This window comes from Falco cherrug, chromosome 5 (assembly GCF_023634085.1).
Source record: "Falco cherrug isolate bFalChe1 chromosome 5, bFalChe1.pri, whole genome shotgun sequence".
NCBI lineage: Eukaryota > Metazoa > Chordata > Aves > Falconiformes > Falconidae > Falco > Falco cherrug.
In genome coordinates this window covers 33,808,406-33,830,113 of record NC_073701.1, presented here as the reverse complement: position 1 = coordinate 33,830,113, position 21,708 = coordinate 33,808,406, and positions in this window count along the sequence as shown.

Genomic DNA, 21,708 nt, shown 5'->3' with positions numbered 1-21,708 from the left:
TAGAGACCTATTTGTGCTCTCCATCTAGAGTACTGTGCAATTAGCCCTGTTTTACAGAGGGTAAACCGAGGCAGAGCCTGGCACCAGCACATCTACTGTTTCATGCTTTGGTCATTCAGCTGTCCACTAGGCCAGGCTGCCAACTGCATGACAGAGAATGTTTGTGAGCTTCTTGTGTAGGAAGACATATGAAGTTGTGCCATGTGCAGTAAGCAGTTCTTTCTTTGATGTGGTTGCATTTCAGCAGCTGTCAAAGGACATCCTGTATGTAGACGTTCAGTTGAAACAGTGGTGTAGTGTAAATGCCCAGACAGATTACAGATGCTGCATACAAGGCAAAGCAGTGTAAAGACCTTTGGGCTGAACTTAGAATGAAGTGCTCTGGAGATTAATGAACTATGGTATCACTTGGAAAACTGCTAATCTTCTCACTTCCAAAGAAAAAGGCCCTGGACTGAGATAATAAAGGACGTAAATATCTAAACTAGGTTACTGGCAGAAGTGAGGTCCCTAAATCCAAGTGTGTGAACCTCAGATCCGCCTGTGTAATTCTTTACATGCTTACATTTTCATCTGTAACTCCCTCCTTGATTTCTAACATTCTGCTCGTGCTATGCCCTGACCTTCTACCAGCTTGGGTGGGTCTAAGCCAACCAGTGTTCATCTGCCTAAATTAATTTGTAATCCTCAAAAGTCACCTTCCTCTGCCTCATTTGCCAGAAACCGCTCATACTTTGCCTACATCTGACCTCCAAAAAATGCAGTTCCAGACACTTCCATCCAACAGTGTGGTTAGTGAGCAAGGTTCAGGTGCGCGCCTGTTACCACGTAGATCACTCAGCTCAATACACCTCTGGTCCTTTAAAAAGGAACTGTGCTGTGCAGTCCATTTTTGAAAGGGCTTACCTTCAGGAGACCAGGTTTGGGTGATGTATCACTGTCTGACTTTGATGCCCAGGCTCTAAAGCAGTAGGCTTTAAAAAAAAAAAAAAAAAAGAAAAAAGAAAAAAAGAAAGCTAGGTTTCAGACTGGCTGTACTTACCACTCCCGACTCAACACATGGCTGGCTGAATCCTTTTTGAACCACCAAACTCTCTTAGAGGTGTGCTGAAGTCCTGGGTAAGCAGCTCAGCCTTCATATTCTACTCCATCAACCAGGGCTGTCTAAAAGCCTTTGTACGCCTTTGAGGCTGTTACTATCTTGATGGGACCACTCCTTCCCAAAGGAGCCTCTTTGAAATGTAAAATGGAGAGAGGAGGGAGAAAAGATTTTAGTGCCTAACATTAAATTACATACTGCAAAGCATGAAGGATCTGTCTGGGAACAACAGGCTATGTGAAAGCCAGCTATATAGTGTTCAGAGAGCTTGGGGTTTTTTTCCTGTGAGCTATGCTTGCAACTTCCCCTCCGACCTCATTGATAATAACATCTGGATCTACCCACCCACAGTTCTCTATGGAAGGGAGCTAGTGCAACAGGAGAAAGAGGGTTTTCTTTCCTCCTTGCTCTGTTTTGAGGATAGCTTGCATCTGTGCCTGACTGGAAGGACAGACCTCATGTATAATGGTCAAGAAACATTTCCTCTCCTAACTTCATTATGTCCATGTTCATACACAAAACTGGGAATTCTTCAGTTCCAAATCTTCTGGGAACATACAGTGGGGAAAGAACAGATAGAAATGGAAGCAATGTTTTTTCTTTCCATGGATGGACAATGCTGCATCCACCTCAGTAAAAGGGTTAATTTTATCCGTGAAAAAAAGTGTGTTAGAGCCTCTTAATGTCAGAAATAGACCAAAACAGAGTAAGTGCATGCTGCAGAGTACATCATCCTTTCAATTACTGCTGTTGATGAGATAAGAAATAATACATATTGGGGGGAGGGGTGTGGGGGAGATTGAACATACATTGCTTGTATCTTGAGGGCAGAGCACCTTAGAAATAAATGTAAGGAGTTAGCTTTCTCTGGACATTTAATTTCACTCCTGTTGGGAGTGCTTAGTTTACAATTAAATCTGTGATGAGAAAGCGTGTGTGTGGGTGTCTGTATGTATGTACAGCACAAAGCCTATAGTTAGTACACAGAACTAAATGTTTTGTTCTGGAGTCCCAAAGGTACACAGCCTCTCAACTCTCGTCAATTTCAGCAGGTGTGAGACTTTTCAAAGACCTGGATTCATACAGCAAATATTTCACCACAGGCTTGGGACCACTTATTTCATTCTGCTTATGATGCAGTAGAAACTTGGAAACCAGCTCTGCATCTATTCATTAGCTGCGGCATGCGCCCCTTTTATTAGTGCCTTTTGTGGCAATAGCTGTGATGTCCAAAGTGCTAAGCCTTTAAACTACAATTCCCTGCAGCAGATGTAGTAGAAGCAGATATCCATGGAAGTGAGTCAAAATGCTCAAAGGCCGAGTTCCAACCTAATCAGTGACAGCTCCTGCCACAGGATGATAGGCTTTGGCTCCTTCTTTGGTGGTTCGAGGCTTGGAGGGAGGCTAGGTTTCCTGGGGAAGTTGTGCTGCAATTTATATTCCCTGCTTCGTATTCACTCTCATTTCTCATCTCTTAGAGGGCTTTCAAGGAGAAGGAGACACTGTTATTCTCATGGCCTAGCTCTGCCTCCTCAAAGACGTCATGGCTAAACCCACGTGGTGTGACTGCCAGCCTCAGTCCTATGTTAACAGCAGCAAACTCATTCTTAACTCAGCAGGTGATCCTTAAACATGAACTTTAAAGCTGCATGGGTGGGTAAGTGTTGCAAGAAACCAGAGGGGCTCAGCCAGATCTTTGTATAGGAGAAACTGCCAAGATGTTTTGGGTATTTTTTCTTTGCTATTTTATTTAACTCTCATCCTCTACAGCAGATTGACTGGTGTCAGAGCTGGCCAAGTGCAGGGTTTCTCTGCTTGAACAAGAGCCTGGTGGGATACCATGGAGGGCTAAGAATTCTGGATAGTAAAGGTTTGGCTACAAATTCCTAAGTAAACCAAGGCTCATATCATCAGAGTTTTTCCCTGATAGGCTGTTCTCATTGGGGTGAACTGGAGCAAATGGACAAAAGAGCAAAAGTGGCGCTAGGTATGCACTCTGTGGAGGCAGAGTGGTGTCCTTGTGGTGTGTCCTGACCATGTAACAAATGATATCTCTCAAGGGTCCACACTGGGACAAATACTATTCAGTATTAATGGCATAGATAGTGGGATTGAGTACATCCTCAGCAAGTCTGTAGATGACACCAAGCTGAGTGGTACAGTTGATACACTAGTGGGAAGGGATGTCATCCAGAGGGACCTTGAGAAGTGGGCCCATGTGAAACTCACAAAGTTCAGCAAGGCCAAGTACAAGATCCTGTACCTGAGTTGGGGCAATCCCCAATGTCAGTACAGAGTGATGAATTGACTGAGCACCACATTCAGAGAAGGACTTGAGAATACTGGTGGATGCAAAACTGGACATGAGCTGGCAATGTGCGCTCACAGCCCAGAAAGCCAACTGTATCCTGGGCTGCATCAAAAGAAGCATGGCCAGCAGGTCAAGGGAGTTCTTCTCTACTCTCTCATGAGATCCCACCTGGAGTACTCTGTCCAGCTCTGGGGTCCCCAGTACAAGAAAGACATGGACCTGTTAGAATGGGTCCAGAGGAGGACCATGAAGATGATCAGAGGGCTGGAACACCTTTCCGATGAAGAAAGGTTGAAAGAGTTGGGATTGTTCAGCCTGGAGAAGAGACAGCTCCGCGGAGAACTTATTGCAGCTTTTCAATGCATAAAGGGGGCTTATAAGAAAGATGGAGGATGACTTTTTGTCAGGGTCTGTAGTGACAAGATAAGGGGAAGCAGTTTTAAACTGAAGGAGGGCAGATTTATATTGGATGTAAGGAAGAAATTCTTGACAATGAGGGTAGTGAGACACTGGAACAGGTCGCCTAGAGAAGTTGTGGATGCCCCAACCTTGGAAGTGTTCAAGATCAGGTTAGATGAGGCTTTGAGCAACCTGATCTAGTGGAAGATGTCCCTGTTCAGGGCAGGGGGATTGGACTAGATGATCTTTAAAAGTCCCTTCCAACACAAACCATTCTATGATTCTATGTGTCTTTTTCCCTACTGGCTTGTTATTCTGCTTTTCCACTCTGTCTATCTCAGCAGTGCCTGGATGAATGAAATGATCTCACCCTCAAACAGGAAGCAAGAAATGAAGTATTTAAGTACCATACACAGTACTATAAGGTACTGTAGCATCATGGCTGCAGCCTTGTTCCTGTAGGCGACATACTTACATGGAAGTTATAAGAACAAAAGCAATTTATGCTTGTTCAGAAGAAATTTCTGAAAGGCACATCTACCTCATGAAGGAAACGTGGCTGAGAATCAATTCTTTAAGTCCCTAGTTTATGCACAGCAATAGCAGGGTATTTTTGTTTGGAAGAGGTGTGGGCCCCATAGAGGAGAACAGCCACTTTTTCTCCCAAAGTAGGTCCTGTATCTGGGTTTTGCTAGTCCAAAAGGGCTTCTGCTGTGTTTTACCAAGCTTTTTGAGGCTAATTCAGGAGACATGAACTACTGTCAGATTGATATAACTAGACTAAAGAGCCATCTAGACTAACCAGGGACAGTTTTTTCCCTTGCAGCCATGTTGGTGCATGTCATGCTCAGCTAGGTGGTTGTAGAGGGGACCATGCAGTTCACAAACAAATGGTGAACATCATGGGAGGCTCAGAGGGGAAGGATGAGATCACGTGATACCAAGTTTTGCTCCATTCTCAAGTTGTAGACCATTGTCTCCAGAGAAAATTCGTTTTTATGGAGTAATTAATGCAAACTGCCAGTACAACTTAACTAGTTGCCATGACGTCACTTGTTTGGTTGGTTGTTTTTTTTTTTCCCTGAAATATGTCTGTATAACTGGGATTTGTGACAGAGATAGGACTGGGAAACATATTTTCCCACCTGGACTGCAGGAAAAATTATGAATGATGTACCAAACACTGAAGTAGCAGTTTGAGTCACACCTGGTACCACAGCATGGCTGACTCAAGAAGCAGTCCTCTGGAGAACTGAGCAAGGAAAAATGAAAAAAAAACAAAAAACAAACCAACCAGCTTTAACTATCCGTGACTAGTTCTAATTCTTCTTTCTTCTCTTCATTTCCTTGGGATCTTGCATTACTGGAAGAGATATTGTTTAGTCCAAGCATGAGGGACTTCTTCCGCCCAACCCCCCAGTAAATCCTAAAGTTCTTTTTGAACCAAGACAGGTATTAAGCTGGGACTTCTGGTTCAGACTTTTTCTCCCACTCAGGTAACTGTTACTGCCCAATGTCCCAGGTGTGAAAGAGCTGCTCACACAGCGCTGTCTAGCCAGATGTTGGACATCTGGTTAGACAATGGAATGAAAACTGGGTTGGTGAGAAGGACATTCAGATCTTCAGGTTCAGCCTGCTTCTTGACCACAGAAATAGCAATGGGCTTTGCCAGTTCCACATTCGGATGACTGGCATCATCATTTCATTATACGGCATCTTTCCTAGCTTTCCACAAGACAGTTTGTCTGAAAAGAAAAAATGCCCTTTCTCAATGAAGAGCTTTTGATCTGTTTGAGATATTACCTTTATTACAACTGGTGAAGGGCTGACAATGTGTTTGGACAAAGCACAAGGCACCAAAGACAAATGGTCCATGCTCCACAGAGACCTAGACAACCTTGCTGAGCTGGCTTATTCTCGCCAGTGAGGGCTGAACCATGACCATTTCCCAATAAGGTAAAAGTGATCTGCTTCACTTGACATGAACGTGAAAAAATAAGATGAGCGTGACTGTCATTCCTTAAGCCATCTGTCTGTTTTGGGCTGGACATTCAGCTTTGCATTGACATAACTGTTACGGAAGACCACATGCAGTTCATGCAGTTTTGTAGAGCAGTTTCTAATGTTCCTCAAGAAAAGTGGGGTGTAAGTACAGCCTGCCTGAAATGCAGTTGGTGACTCCTGCCGTTTCGCTTCTAGGTGTAACCCATCCAGAAAAGGGCCATTCATTTCAACAAGGACAGGCTTTGGCTCATTTGCTTCCAAACACTATGTCCTGATTCACAAAGTAATGTGACATTATTTTGTTACAGGACCTCATATACTCAACACAGCTTTAAACTACAGAAGCAACACCAGTCAGACACAAAATACACTCAAACGGATCTGCTTGTTCTCCACACAGCTCCTCTGAGTGGTCATGAAAGACAACGCACAGTATCTGTAGGAATGGGCATCATGACACAAAGGACTTCAGAGAATGATTCAAGCAGGTAGAAGTTGTCAAGATAAGAGGCAGGTTGGCTTAGTTACAGAGCAGCTAGGGAAAAGAGATAAAGATGGCAACAAAATTTAATTCAGTTGCAGATAAAAAGAGGTATGACACCCTGAACATTACCTGAATTATGAGCTCAGCTCAAAGTTTATGGAGGGAAATTCTTTAGCCGTGCTGTATTGAAGGACAGACAAAATGACCTCAGATGTTACAGAAGATCTCTACTCTTTCTAAATTAAAAAACAAATCTGTTTTTCTAGTTTAAGATCAGAAGGGCATTACAGCACTTCTGATGACTGTCATTAGAGTTAACCTGGAGAGGACAGAGCACTGGATGCAGACAAAGCAAGAGGTGTGGAACAGCTCCTTACGTTTTCAAAACACGTGCATGACTATGGGATGTGGCAATTTCAAGGTACAGAAAAAGAAACAAAGAGATGTGATATTCCAAGGCTTGAGATTCATACCTAGTTTTGCCAGAGTGTATATGTATGTCTGTGTATCACTATCCACCACACACAGCCCAAGGCTTTCTATAAAGGATCTTACCAGGACTTGTCCAGGGCACGTTTGCACTGATGTCATAAAGAGCAGAAATAGAATGCTCAAAGGCTTCTTCTATGGGGAATTTTGGAGGAAATGTTGCAATTCCTTTCATTCTTTCAGATTTTAAGGAAAGGTTTTTATGTGAATTTGTGAAGGGGAAGGAGAAGCAACAGAAAGACAGCTCTTTTCTCTAGAGAGTACCACACCTGATGCCATGCCATATGGCAGCCTGTATTACAACATTGTGCTAGGAGAACTGTAAGTCTCTCAGAGGAGCTCAAACCCAGACTTGGATCCTAGTTTTATAGGAGGCTGCTCTATGGTCTAAGGTAGCCTTTTCTTTGACAGAAACAGCAGCACCACCTGGGAAGCCTATACGCAGGAGGGAATGTGCCTTCCCTAAAGAATTTGAAACAAATTTCTAAGGAGTCAGATGAAAGAAAACTGCATGCAAGAGCTTGTTTTCCATAGGTCTTTACCTCTCATGTTTATTTCAGAGTACACAAGCAATTCCTTTGCCAAATCTGACTTAACTACATTGTAGTCTTTGAAGAAAAGAACCAGGAAAAAATATCCAAAGAAGATAACTGCACTTGCAAGGCACACCAAAGATGCTGGGACAAATATGAATGTTGTGTGCAGGGTGCTGAGTTATACATATGATGTTGTGGTTGATATTGTAACACCAAACTTCCTTCTACTTAGTAGATAAGATGGGTTGGATTGCCACATTTGCAGTCAAGCCAAACAGCATTAAATCATTTTCTGGGAAAAGAAACTTTCCAGTGCAGGTGCTCTTACTCTTTCAACCTTGAGTCCAATGACTATGGAGGTCAAGAACGATTCATTCAGAAATGAAGGTAACAGACCTTTCTTCCAGTTCTGCTGCTGCCCTACAGGACTGTGCTTGGCATAAAGTCTGAGAAATCATTCTCACAGTCTTCTCTTCCTGAGCTTTGGGATCCTCGTAGTTTCTCCGAATGTCAGCTGAGCACTCTGAGGTGAGCACAGAGGACAATACCTGCCTGATGGCTGCTCACAGGAACTTTTATTTTGCCTTCCCTCTTGCTTTGACCAGAATTCCCATGCTGGGCCATGGAAACCTTCCTGTAACACTGCCAAGGCAAGCTGCCCATAGACAAAGACCTTACCGCTATCTAATTTCCTGCTTGAGAATTTGCCCACCTGGCATATGTGGCAAAGGAGCAGTTACTCAGGCTTTTAGTTACCAGCGCACCACCAGGCTTCACAGTGGTTAAAAGCAGTTTTCCTTGAAGGGCATGAGGTTTAACAAACCGACATTTGCTAATTCAAACCATTTTTGTCAGAAATTTCCTCCCTGGACCAGGGACCCAGGGAAACCCTGGGGGGAGGAACACTGCCTGAGCGAGTGGCGCTGCCCCAGGAGCTGCCATGTTGACACCTGCCTCCTGGCTTGGGGTGCGCAGAGGATGAGGGGAAGGCCCCTCTGCGCCCAGAGTTACGTCTGGTATTGAGGTGCTTTATTTCAGGGGACCACCTTCAATTCAACCCAGCTGCGCTGGGGTCACAAGAAATTATTTAGCTGTCGGTAAAAAGATAGAAAGTCCCTCCTGAGCACTTCTGCTCCCTGCACACACACACCACACACACCCCCCCCCAATTCAATCCCTCAGTGCAGAAATTTGCATTTTGGTTGCACCCTGAGGGGAGGATGGCGTTGGGGCCTGGCCCTTCCCGCCTGCCTCGCACTGAGGGGGACAGCCACCGTCCGGGGAGGGGGACGAGGTGCGCGGCGCCTGCCTGGGGCGGGGAGGCCGCAGGGCCGGGGCCGGTCCCTGCCTGGGTGGACTGTCACTGGTGGGGAGGCGCCACAAGATGGCGTCCTGGCGCCTCGCCGCCCCCCCCAGCTGCCCCGGGGAGCAGCCATGGCCGCGGGTACCCGACGCGGCTCACCGCAGGTTTTTGTGGTGGTTTTTTGGGGTTTTTTTTGTTTGTTTGTTTGGTTTTTTAACATTTTTTTTTACCCCAGCCTCTCCCAGAGACAGTCTGGGGAGCTATGCAGTGGTCTCTGGGCGAGGGAGGAGGGGGCTGCGCAGCACTGTGGTGCGATCCCGGCTGCCGGTGGTGATGGGTGTGTGTAAGAGATGCTCTCTGGGCAGCCCCCGGCAGGGAAAACTGACATGCTGCCCCATTCCTCTGCTGCCCACACCCCTGCCGGCTGCCAGGCACAGCCGCAGATCCTCCCGCACACCAACCCCTGACAGAGCATCGCTGGCAAAACAGAAGCCCAGCAAGGATTTTAGGAGGCTGGGCAGAACAGAAGCCCAGCAAAGATTTTAGGAGGCTGGTTGACTTTTGGATAATGGTTTCCCACCGGTTTGCAGACTTCTAAATATTTCCGAGGTTATTGGCAGTGTGCTTTTCCCTTCCCTCTTGCAGTAATCACAAGGTTGGCCCCTGGACAGCTGGGGAGAGCACCCACAGTGAGCCGGGGTCAGCAGCTCTCATCCGTATTAAGCACGGTGAAGGTGAACCGAATCTCCCCTCTCCTGCTTCCAGTCCTCTGGCCCCTCCACCTGCACCGCTGGCCTCTCCTGTGTTTATGATTGCCCTGTACCAAAGGCTCATGTCTTGGGGGGTGAGGACCAAAGAAACATGAGAAGGTTGAAATCTTGGTGCCAAAACAGCTGGATAACTGCAGCCCAGCACTCCTGCAAAGCACACTTCTCCAGGAGGCTTTTCAGTTCCCACTGGAGGCCTGGAAAGGACAAGTACCCTCACCTCCATCCGATCCCAGCACTCGCTGAAGAACGGTAATCCTGAGCCACTGAAGATGGACAAGCCCAGAAGAAAGATGTGGCACCCAAGCAACCAGACCTGCCTAGTATGTACCTGATCCAAGCAGCTTCCCCTTCCTCTCTCCATGTATCCCGCTGTCTTCACTACCTCCAAGGAATGATTATACATGAGGTATGCAGGGGCCTCTGCTAGGAAGAAGGACCTTTGTGAACCCTCGGCCTTTTTCCTCAATTAAAGGTCATTTATTTGATGCCAGGACTGTTGGATGTACTTTCTCAGGGGTATAAACTAGATCATTGATCATCGCACTAATCTCTTCTCATCTTAAAACTTGTCACGTCTTTTTATCATCCTTAAGAGTGCTTGAAAGCTCATAGGGCCTGGTTTGGGGTTTTCTGAGCCTCTGCTGATTCCCTTAAAAACAAATCTTAGATCCATTGAATTACAATGTCATGAAAGGCTTTGGGGCAAAAGATGGAGTGGAAAATGTGATAGCTGTTCTGTGATTAAAAATCCAAAAACAAATAGCAGACAATGTTCTTTCTGCATAGGGGGTTTGGAGTATACTAACTCAGTTAAAAATAAACCAACCCTAAACTGACTGACATGAAAAGTCAGGTTTTTTTTAAAAAAAGGAAAGCTTATAAACTGCAGGAAACAAAATGATTTTTGGAAACATATTTTCCCTTAATTGGACATCTATTTCTAGATGGAGTCATTTGTGTATGGAATCCAGCCGTATGGCTTTTGTTTGACAGTGAAATGATCAGTTCCTCAAAGTGTGAACATCACGTGGAGAACGCCATCACTGCCTTAAAAAGGACTCCTGCCCTAGCAGGGCTTTGTCAGCACTGTCAGAGGGTGCAGAACCAAGCTGTGTTGTAATCCCTAATTGTATGTCATCACATAATGGCCTTTTAATGGTAAGGATGGCTTTGTGGGTTGTAGTTAGAACCCCAGGGGAGGGGGGGTGGACTCCCATGTGCTAGGTGCTGCGAAGGGCTGGTATAGCACAGGTATAGCACAGGATCTGTTGCTCTTACAGGCCCTGCAGGAAAGGCAAGTGGAGTTGGATCTGGGTATAGGCAGGACAGACTGTTGCAAGGCAGCCTTGCTCCTGCAGCTGACCTTGCCTCCACTAGGACCCCTGAGGCTGCCCGGGGCTCCTGACAGACTTCAGTGTGGGAGACAATGACTAATGCTGGGAAGAGCAGCTGCTGCCCCCAGTACTTTCTTTCCCCTGAATGACTGCAGGAGCATCTACCCTTACCCTTAAGGCGTCTCTCCCAGCCCTCCATCTCCTTTTACGTCCTCTCTCCTTAACTCTTCCCACAGCAAAACTGACCTGTCCAGGCTCCTCATCGAACAAGCATCAAAGCTCATGAGACTCTAATTATGTAGCTGTTTTAAAAGCCCAGTCTAACGAGATCGCAAGTTTCTCCCGTTCTCTTCCTCCTCTCTGATCTCACTGCCATCAGTGGAAGTGATGGGTGCTCAGCATCAGGCACGCGCAGTTGTCTGACTTCCAGGATGGATATTTGGGCTCACCATACCCCTTTGCAAGCATTCTTAAGCCTCACAGTGCCTATCATCTCAGCAGTATTAGCAGCCTAGTTCTGCAGAAGGTGGAACTCATACCATACATTTAAATCTCTGTCCCACTGCAGACAGGGCTTTACCTCCTTTTGCTCCAAAAGTCCTGACTCCAAATGCACTGAATTAAACACTAAGCAATGCAGATACTTTGGTTACACCCCCGTCTGAGGCATAAATTTCTGTTTATCTTCAACCAGATTTAATTTGGGACACTCCAACCCCCCTCCCAACTCCATAATATCCAAATTAACCTTTCACAGGATGGTGACCACAGCTGCCATTCCTAGACATGCTCAAGCTTTGGAGAGATTCCACGTAGCTCAGTGTAATTTCTTAGCTACTGCATGTCACCTCTACTTAGCCCAACCTTTAGCAACAACACTGCAGAGTCTCCTGGGCTCTTGCCATGTGGAGCTCATCCCATAAAGACAATCTAGCTATCTCTGGCAGATGGATATTGATCACCTGCCTTCACAGACACCCTCCACAAGTAGCATAATTTCCTGGTATATTCCCCAACACCCACCCTGAACCATTTCATTGTCAAGACATCACACAGTGCTTCTAAAAGTCAACCTGCCTTCTTTCTTCCCCTCTAGCAAACTAGACCATTTATTTTTTTACAAGAAATAAAAGCAGCCGTGAGTCCTGCAAGGGAAAGATGTTTTCCTCTCCTCCCTCCTCCACCTACATGGCATGAATCTTAGACTGCATTTCACAGGTTTGATTTGAAGTCAGTTTCTTACTGCTGGCAGAATCTGCCTCTGCGCCCTCTCTGCTCATTTGGTGAGTGACACTAATCAGTGGTGTGGGAGGTAGGGACAATATCAAGCACTGAGGTGATTGACAAGCCTCACTCAGAATGTACATGTACCCTAATAGGTATTGTGAGGGTGAAATAGAGTGGATCTATCAATCTCTTTGTATCATTGCCTATTGCTGGCACAGTTCTTGAAATTAATGTTTCACTGAGTGGAGAAGAATAAACAAACCAAGTTTTCCCCCCAAAAGCCCTATTTGGTGAAGATTTTAGGGTTTGAGGTTTTTACCCCTGTTAAATGAGCAAATGCCTCCATATTAATCACAATATGTAATCAACATGAAAAATCAGGCCCTGCTGGGCAGGGGAAGATACTTTGAATTATCTCAGCAGGAGAGCTGGCACTAATTTACTGCTGTTGTGCTCCAAGTACTTCTGATGCAAAAGATGAATGGAGCTGAAGGTTTGTAACTTCATTTAGGCTTTTTGTATAACATCAACAGGGCCATGTAAATTGGCATGAGACCCTTGAAGCATGGTTAGAGTCAGCAACTTAGTCCTGTATGATCTTCCCTCATGCCTCATTTTCTTTTCTTTTTGAGCAGTCTTCCTTCCTTCTTCGCCACCACATATTTATTTTGCCACTCCAGAGACCTAGATGTAGAAATGTATTGCTGTTTCAGTGCCTTCCAAAAGGGTGAGTTTCATGCCTGTTTTAGTTTATTTCCATGAGTTTGCTGGTGGGCCATTTTGTAAACAGAGCTGAAGGAAGCAGCCACAGCTCTGTTTATTGAAGAGATGTAAAGGATGATGTTGTTTCACACTACAAGCAGGTTACATCAGAAATATTTCCAAACCTTGTAACCTTTTCTACCCTGCTCCTTGAATGGTACTGTAGGCTACAGCTGTACTAGAAAATTAAATGTAGGATCTTTCTCTGGCACTGAAACCAACTAGAATGGAAAGGTCTGCATTCACTTCATTAAACCTCATTACCCTCCAGAAGTGGGTGGCTGCCTGCAGACTCCTTATGAAGAATTGTTCCTGGCTTGGGCTAAATCAAAGACTTGTGGAAGGTTTTGTCTTAGAGGACTCCTGGACTCCTCCCTGGTCCTGGTCAAAACTGTGACAGGGAATGTACAATTTAACAGACTGGTTGATTCAGTTCTACAGTCTGGGAACATGCCCTGGAACAATTTGATTTATTCATATAGTCATGGCCAATATGCCTCTTGCCTTTAAGCATTTGATTTTGTAAACCCTCTAACACAACTGCCACCTCAAAGCCCTTTCTTCTGTGTTGGGGTCAGAGGCAACAGTGGACCAGAGAAGGGAAAATGGAGACAGTGTAAGCCCTGCTGGAGGGGATCAAAAACCAGCAGCAGGTGGGAATCTCCCATAGAGTATCTCCCTCTCTGCAGGGCAGAGGCTCATGTTGCTCCACCTCCTAGCAGGAGAACACCAGAGACTAATTGACCAAGTGGGAAACCCTCCCAGCTTTCTGGTGGCTTCTGTTCTTCAGTCTCCCCCATCTGAATGTGCATTTACTGTTTCTGTGAGGAGACTGGAGCTGGGAAGCTGCACTCCCCAGGCTGGGGGAAGAAGTCAAAACTTGTAGCCAAGGATGAGACCTGTGCTTCCGACAGGTAAGTTGTCACTGTAAGTAACCACTGTTCAGCTTCTTAAGTTTTCTGGTCAGATGTAAAAGAGCAAGTCTTTGGGGTATTTGTTTCCAGTGTCTTTGGTTAAGACTCAAGATCAACACCTCCAGCTCTTCGATCTTTCATCAGATTACTTGCTAGCGTGGGCTCACCCTGGCAATGTGTGCTCACAGCTAATTTGGAGACACAGGCATCTGTGACACCTCACATGGGCTGGTGCTTTCACACTGACCCAGCAAGTCCTAGGTCATTGGTGCCCAACTACTAGTGCTGGCCTGATGTCAAACCCCAGACCCTAGCAATAGTACTACTGGTCAGTTAGTTAAAGGGGATGCCTGACATACTCTTATCCTTAGACATTTTCTTGTTCATCTGAGTTTGCTTCCCAAGGTCTCCTGTTTTCTTCAGAATTACTTCTGCTTGAGTTGAAACGGAAGGCTTTTTTTCGTTTTCTTTTCCTGTCTCCTTCTGAGAAAGAGAGTGAAGCCTGCAGACAGCCAGAGCCCAAGCTCAGGAGTGCAGCACTGGAATGCCTCTCCTGGGTCAGGGTGTCCATTTCCTGAGTGCAACAGCCTATCATGTCACACAAGCTCCTTCATAATGCGTCAAACGAATCTTTAAAAATAGTCAGGCCGCTTGTCTTTGGCCTCTGGAGCAGAGGCAGAAAATGAAACTTTTAAAACTATCCCAAAGAAACATTTCCTGTCCACAGGACATACTTTACCCGATGTTTTCTCTGTTTGCTTAATTTTTCCCAGTTCCTGCACACTTTTTTGTGCATTCTTTTCTCTGCCCCTTCCAGGCTTCAGAAAGTAAATTCACTCTATCTGGTTTGGGGGATCCTGGAGATTGACTCTTGCCACCTCTTGCCCTGACCTTTTTCAATATACTCAGCTGCTCCCTGCCTGCCTCTCCTGGCAAACAAGCAGGCAGTACATCTTGCTAAATGCCCACATTTACCTGGAGTCATGCCAAGGCATGGGCCACTGATGTTTCCTGTAGCAGCAGACAACTTGGACCAGTTATTATGCATCAGGCCTCTGTGAGGTTGCTGCCTTGCTGGCATGGTGTCAAAGACCAGTGTGTCCCTAAAGTTACCCTGCTAGCTTGTTAGTGTGGTGCCAATATACTCTGGTCTCTCTGAGGCTACTGACTCCAAGCACTGGGCTCAGCCATGCTTTTTTGTAAGCACCCCAGGATCAAGCTGTTTGAACATGGCACAGTTTATTCAGTAAGCTTGCATAACTGGCCTTGCATAGCACTGCAAAGCTTCCAGAGTGCTCTCTTTTTGACTTCTCACTTCTGAAGTTAAAGTAATTTTGGCTGACTGTATACTTATTTCTGGGAAGATCTGTGGCTATGTCCCACAACAGACTTGTTGGAGCATGCCATGCATCTGTTGGAGCATACCAGTCCCTTTTTAGGGTATTCACCCAGGTTTCCTTTCTCTGCAGACCAAAACAGTGTGTCTTGTCTGGTATGGGACAGAGACAGGCTAAGCACTGTGGCATGGAAATTCAGAAAGACTCCTGTAACCTAGGCTTACTCTTTACAGTGCAGTTTCTAATGCTTTTTCTGGCTCCAGTGCTTACTTGTGTGAAGAAGGACAAGCCAGGGGAAGAACCTCAGTTCTGGCAGTTGTTTGTCCCTCTCTGTATTGCTGTCGTGGCATGAAATGACATCTGATCGCTTTGTGAGATGGGACACAACATGTTGCAGAGAAGACTCACCGTGCCATGTGTGTGAAAAGCCCTTGTCTCCTCAGCCATCTCCCTAAAAGTGCCAGAAGGGAACAGGCTCTGGAAACTACACCTGTGGAGACTCTGGTAGCAGGCTGGAGCAGGCATGCAAGGTCATGAACTAAAAGCTATCAAGCAGGCACTGATGTGGCACTGCGGTTCACAACAACATGCAGGTGGTGAGGACAGTCAGAGCACAAGGGCTGACATGCAACATGGGGAATACCTGGCAGTGTAGACACAGCTCAACAGAGACATTTTGGTTTCCTTTTGATTCTGGCTAGAGCAGAAAAAAGAGGAAGCTTTTGCCTGAAGTTTAGGAGGGCTAGACATAGCTGGTGCTGTCTTTCCCTGACTGGACTTTTTGTGAAAAGCTGGAGGGGAATAGAAGAGGACAGGACCCTTCTAGAGAAGAATAATGGCTGACACAAGACTTGGAGGTAATTTAGAGATAATTTTCTCACTCACTTGGTAATGCTGTTCTTCCTACTGCCTCCAAGTCCTGGAGCACACCACATACCTCTAGTCAAAAACAAACTGGATCTTTTATGTGTTCTTGCTTCAGATTCTTCTTTAGCTGGTGAGGGAAAAGATAGAGGTAGGGAACACAGACCCCCAAACCCATGTGAGAGCACACCTGACAGATTATATTTGGGCCTCCAGTGTCTCTTTTGCTTTAATTCCTGGTTGACAAAAGATACCATGGGAAAAAAATGCAAAAAACAACATTTCACTTTGGAGTATATTCCTTTTCTCAGTTCTTTTAAGAAACAACAAGCTTCTCTTTTTTTTTTTCTAATGTAAATGAGTGGAAAAGCAGAAGGGCCTCTCAGACAGTTCTTGTTTTACTAAAAAAACCTTTACTACTGAAGCGCCTCTCATGCAAAATCACTTATCTTTTCAGTTTTCTCTTTCAGTGGAAATTTGGTTCAGAACAATGTTTCCTCCTGATAAATCTCAGTCCTCAAATGCACCCTTTTCACGCAACTAATTTGGATAAAGTTGAAAAAGTGCTTAAGTGAGCCTAAGCTCATCACATTTTCAAAAGTCAATTCAGAGTCTAAAGTCTCATAGAAAATCAGCAAAACTCAAGGCCCCTTAATTAATGAGGTACTTTGAGACTTCTTTTCCTTGACAGAATTCTTGTCTGAAAAGAGAAAATGCATTGGAGATGTGTCAAGTCCCAAGAAAAAACGATAGAAAACATACCTACGTCTTTTTACACCAAGGGCATTCACTTCTTAAGCATCTGCTTGCTGTCCAGTGCAGTAAAGTGTCCTGCTGCTGCTGGAGTGCTCTCTGTCAGCTGGATTCCGTATCATCTGGAAGGGTTTTACCATCCATCTGAGGGTAGATCTCTCTCTGATGTTCATGCTGTAGAGGGAGGAAACGAAGTTTTAGGATACTGTGATTATGCCAAAGCCTATACCAGACATATTCCTCTCTGGGAGATCAAGGGCAAATAACAGCTCTTGTGTGAGCTACAGCAGTACAAAGGGGCCACTAAGGAGGATTTCAGTCCTCTCCATGCTTTTTCAGAGCTTTCAAGTTCCATGAGTGGCTAAAAATGCCTTCTGTTCCATCAATTTGTATTTCAGAGGTGGGTAGACACCTTGGTCCTAGCAGTATATGAGACATTTCTTTCCCCTGAGAGCTATGGGAGGTCCTGGCGTGGCTCACAGGCAAAAGAAGAGTAGACATCCCTGAGGCATCACCTGGCCACTAAAGGAAAACGGCAGTCATCAGGCCTTTGCCATGACTTGGCAATGCCAGCACAGCTGCCTCACTTCCTCACCTTGCGCACATTCAGGTTTTGCGACAGCCATACGTAAGGAGGCTCCACTGCCTGTCACAGGACACAGCTTGGAATTAGGTCTACTGGAATTAGGAACTACCATCAGCCACAGCTGGCTTGGGGCTTGCACAACCACAAGGCCACCAACATGGCACAAAGATGCTCTGTCTACTGAAGAGATCTCCTTGGCAAGACTGCTAGGAACCACTGCAAGGAACCAGTGCAAGAATAATAAGGAATTCACCCATCCCATGAGCATTTTGGAAACAGTGTATAATCCTTCCACCTGCTTTCTCTGTTTCAGTAAGTCCAGTTGAAGGAAAAGCACTACTAAATGATACCAAGTTTTGGTGCTGCTACTATCACAATGTAGTAGTTACAAGGTCTCTACAGACATAATTAGCTTTCAAATGTTAATCAGGAAAGTGGAGGGTTAATATTGCATACAGCAGCTTCTTCTCACTTTAGGTTACAGAGAGGATGCTGGTAGAAAACAGGTAGATAGCCATCACAGGGTAAAACAGATGCTGTGAGGCACAGGGTGCATAAGGCAGACATCACTAATGACTAAGATTCTGCCCTAGCCTCTGTGTACATTGAGACCTTCTATTTGTTGTGCATTTGTATATTGTCTGTTATAATTGGGTCCTGGTCTGCGGGCAGGGCTCCATAAGACAAATAAATACCACCATGACTAATGGCAGACCTTGTGTAACTGCCCCAAACTCAACAGAAGTTGCAAGCAGTCTGAGTCAGTGCCATTGTGTAAAGGGATAATTTCTGCTTTGGCTGTGTGGTGGCCAGCTGGAATTGTTCTCTCTAATAATTGCCAATCTGGATTTCTCCCAGATGGCAGCATCTCATAAAGAGCATCTGAGATGAGCTCCAGTCCGCTCTTTAATAAGGCTCCATGAGAGAGCTGTTCATCCCTGTCACCCCTTATCCATTGCCTCAGGCAAGTCTCCTGTCAATGTGCAGAACAAGTCATTGCTCTGTGTTTATTTTTCCTTTTCATTTTATTTCTTTTTAGAAACTTGAATTTATTACCTTGGCAATGAGCCACCCAGCAAGGAACAAACTGTTTTGTGACAGAAGAGATGAGACATTCTGCCTTGGACCAGCTAAAAGCAATACCACTGATCTTCCCTATGCCATCCTAACCCCCCAGGTTGTGTTTAACAAGGTTGTGTTTCCCTGAGGCACTCATTTCTACAGCAAGGAGAGGGTGAAAGGAAAGGTTATGCTGTGCATTCACCCGAGGGTCCCTGAGTGTAAACCTTTCTGCAGCACGCTACTGTTTAGCACACAGGTACGTAGTGATTGAAGGGCAGGGGATAGCCAGTGTGTAATTTTAATCCTGAGGCTTCTGGGACTTGACAGCTCAGCAGATGCTGTGGAGAACAAGACTGTAGGTAGCACAGAAATCAGGGATTATGCTAAATGTAATTGCTCTTCTTTGTAGCTGGCACTGCAGCAGCTCAGCTCCTGATTAAGGTGATACTTGTTTCTGGTGTGCCTCTTCACCTTTTAACATGTTTATCCATCATTGTGGTACCCAAGTGCCTCGCAATCTAGAAGGATTTTTTTCTCTCTCAGTTCTCCTGTGACTGCTATTGGCCCTCTGTCAATCAGGGATGGGAAACCAAGATGCTGATTTATGTAAAGAGTTTGGAAACTGGTGGGGCTGTTCCTAGAGTCTGTTAGGTCTCTGACCTGAAGAGTAAGACAGAAACCCATAGTACCTATCACAAAGCTATTTTAAATAGCCAACAGAGGTTGTATCCCTTTACACAATGGCACTGACTCAGACTGCTTGCAACTTCTGTTGAGTTTGGGGCAGTTACACAAGGTCTGTCATTAGTCATGGTGGTATTTATTTGTCTTATGGAGCTCTACCCATAGACCAGGACCCAGCTGAAGCTCCTGTGAGCTTTGCAAAGACATTGAGAAACTAGGTGGGATCTGTCACAGTCCTGATGTTAGTGGGGTCTGAAATGCAAGATCCAGCTCCGCTGCTGGGAGTGTCTTTCTTGTGTGTCTATGTTGCTTTGGTTCCCAGTCTTAACACAGCAAGACCACAAGTTCCAGTTTAAGACATTTGTGCATTTTCCAGATAAGGTCTCAATGTGTGAAAGAATTGTTTCTCGGAGCCAGAACTGCTCCCCCGCCCTGCCTTTCATTCACCACAACTGTAGAGGTTATTTTCCTTTTTTCTTGTTTTTTAAACATCAAAAATATGGACTCAAGATATATCGCTAAAACCAATCTGAAATATTCAGTGCTTTCATGTGTGAGTTGGTGTTCTATACTAACTGCTGAAAGCCAAATGCTTGTGAAAGGACACTGTTAAATAAATACAGTCCATCTGAAATCCCTCCTTCAAGAGCCTGGAGGGGAGCAATGGGGTAAAGAGAGGGAGGTTTTGCTTCCCTCTAAGTCAGAGTGATGTGAGGACACATATTCAAGCTGGATTTTTTTATTTATTTATATTATTTTACTTTAATACAAGATGTCCTGAAACACAGTGAACTCATCCCTCCTTTTCTTCATGATTAATCTGAACTAATCTTAGTTATCCATCTCAGCCAAAGCACAGGGCACGTTTGCATAAATCATTCATCAAATACTTCTGAACAATAAACAAATGCACAAGAAACTGTTCATGGACAATTCACCAAAGGAGCTGTTTGCTGCAAACAGTCCAGGGATCTTTGTGGAAATGCTCAGAAAAGCAGGGTCTGATGTAAGAAGTCCTGTTTGTATTGTTAGTGGTCTGACTAGAGGGGACCAGTGAACTACCAGCCCTCCAACTGAGGGGCCAGGAGCATGCAGTGAGACAGGCAGTCTGAGGAAATTTCTTTGAAGCAGACTTGGGATCAGGCTCCATCACAGAAACGAGTGTGGGGGATCAAAATAACCTGCTGGGTCAGCTAGTCTAGCCCACTGCCCACACCACGGTTACCCCTGTTGGCTATTTAGATTTCAGTGTTTTTCCCAGTGTTTTCCTAACGGGACTTTCATGACATCCCTTAGAAAATTTTCCAGTAGATTTCCCTGTCTTAAAGTCTTTTGCCTACAATTTCCTGCTTAATAGTCTTGCTCTCACTGAGAGATCCCAGTGTCCAACTCTAAAAGTGCTGTCTCAGTTGTCATCTCCACCTTTCAAACACATCTAGGGGTTTTCAGCCAGCCTCTCTCAGACTTTGTTTACCTACACGGCACAGAATTATCCCTTTCAGAGTTTTCTTAAGGCTTACTCAAGTCAATCTCTCTAGGATCATAAAATGTTTTTTTGTGGTGGTTCTTGGGCCCCTTCCAAACTGTCAGTAACTTTCCAGGAACACGATGCCTGGGATTTAAGGTGGTTCTTCATGCTGTAGATGGCCAGTGATGGTAGGGGTGAGGAAAGGTCTTTGGCTGATACTGTCATGAGAGCAAAGTGGAATGTTTCTCTGGAAAGTCTCAGGCTCTGACTGTACCAGATGGCAGCCTGTAAAGTCACAGGGAAGAAAGAAGCTGAGCAAGGCTCATCGCTAGTTCTAACCAAACCTGAGTACAGAAGTTGGGTTTATAGCAGCTTGTGATGTGTATTCCCCATGTCAGGTACGGTGCAAGGAGCAATGCCCCAATTTACAGTCACATCGTGGAAATTACTTTCTTATCTATGGTAGCATATCCATCCCACAGCTTTACCATACATATTCAGTAGTCTATGAGGGGGGTCTCACTAGTGGTCTTTGTTTCTCCATATAACAGAAACCAAATGGAGAAGAACCTCCTATGAGAACTCAGAGCTGAAAGATGGAGGGCAGAGCCACTGCTACTCAACTCCCCCCTGCAAATTCTCTGCTCTTTCTTAGTGCAGAGAAAAGGCTGTTGCTATAGAAACCAGTAGGGAAAATGTACATTATATCACGTTTTATATATTTTTCCAAGGAGACCCTTTAATCTGAGCCTGCCACCATTTAATTTTACAGAAACAGTAATGCTAATAAACCCCGTAAGAGTAATAGTGATTTAAAATCAAATGAAATCATCACCACTTACTTCAAAAACACCTCTGCCTGTAACCTTCTACCCTTGACATGACACTGGGACAAGGCTAGCAAGGCAGCCCACAATATAGTACATGACAAGAGGGTAAATCTAAGGCAGCAAAAAGTGTGATGGGAGGTGGGGGGTAAGCCTTACACAGTGGTAAGTGGTGATTAACATTTGAGGAAGAATAAAAAAGCTAAATAAAATGTCTTCAGATTTGACATGTGTAGGGAAGGATGAAACAGAGGTGAAAGCTACATTTTACAGCATACACTCCAGGCCTATCTTTTCTCTTTACCCACCCAACCTCCTATTTCCATCCTGCTTTTGTGAGCCCCTTTCTGAAGCTCTTTTCTGCTGCCCTATTAAGAATTATCTCACCAATTCCTACTTGCCTTTGTGATGATAATAACAAGCCCTTCACCCTCCTTCAGACCTATTGAACCCTGGGGTCTCAAGAAGACAACGCTTTTTGTGAGGCTGCATCAT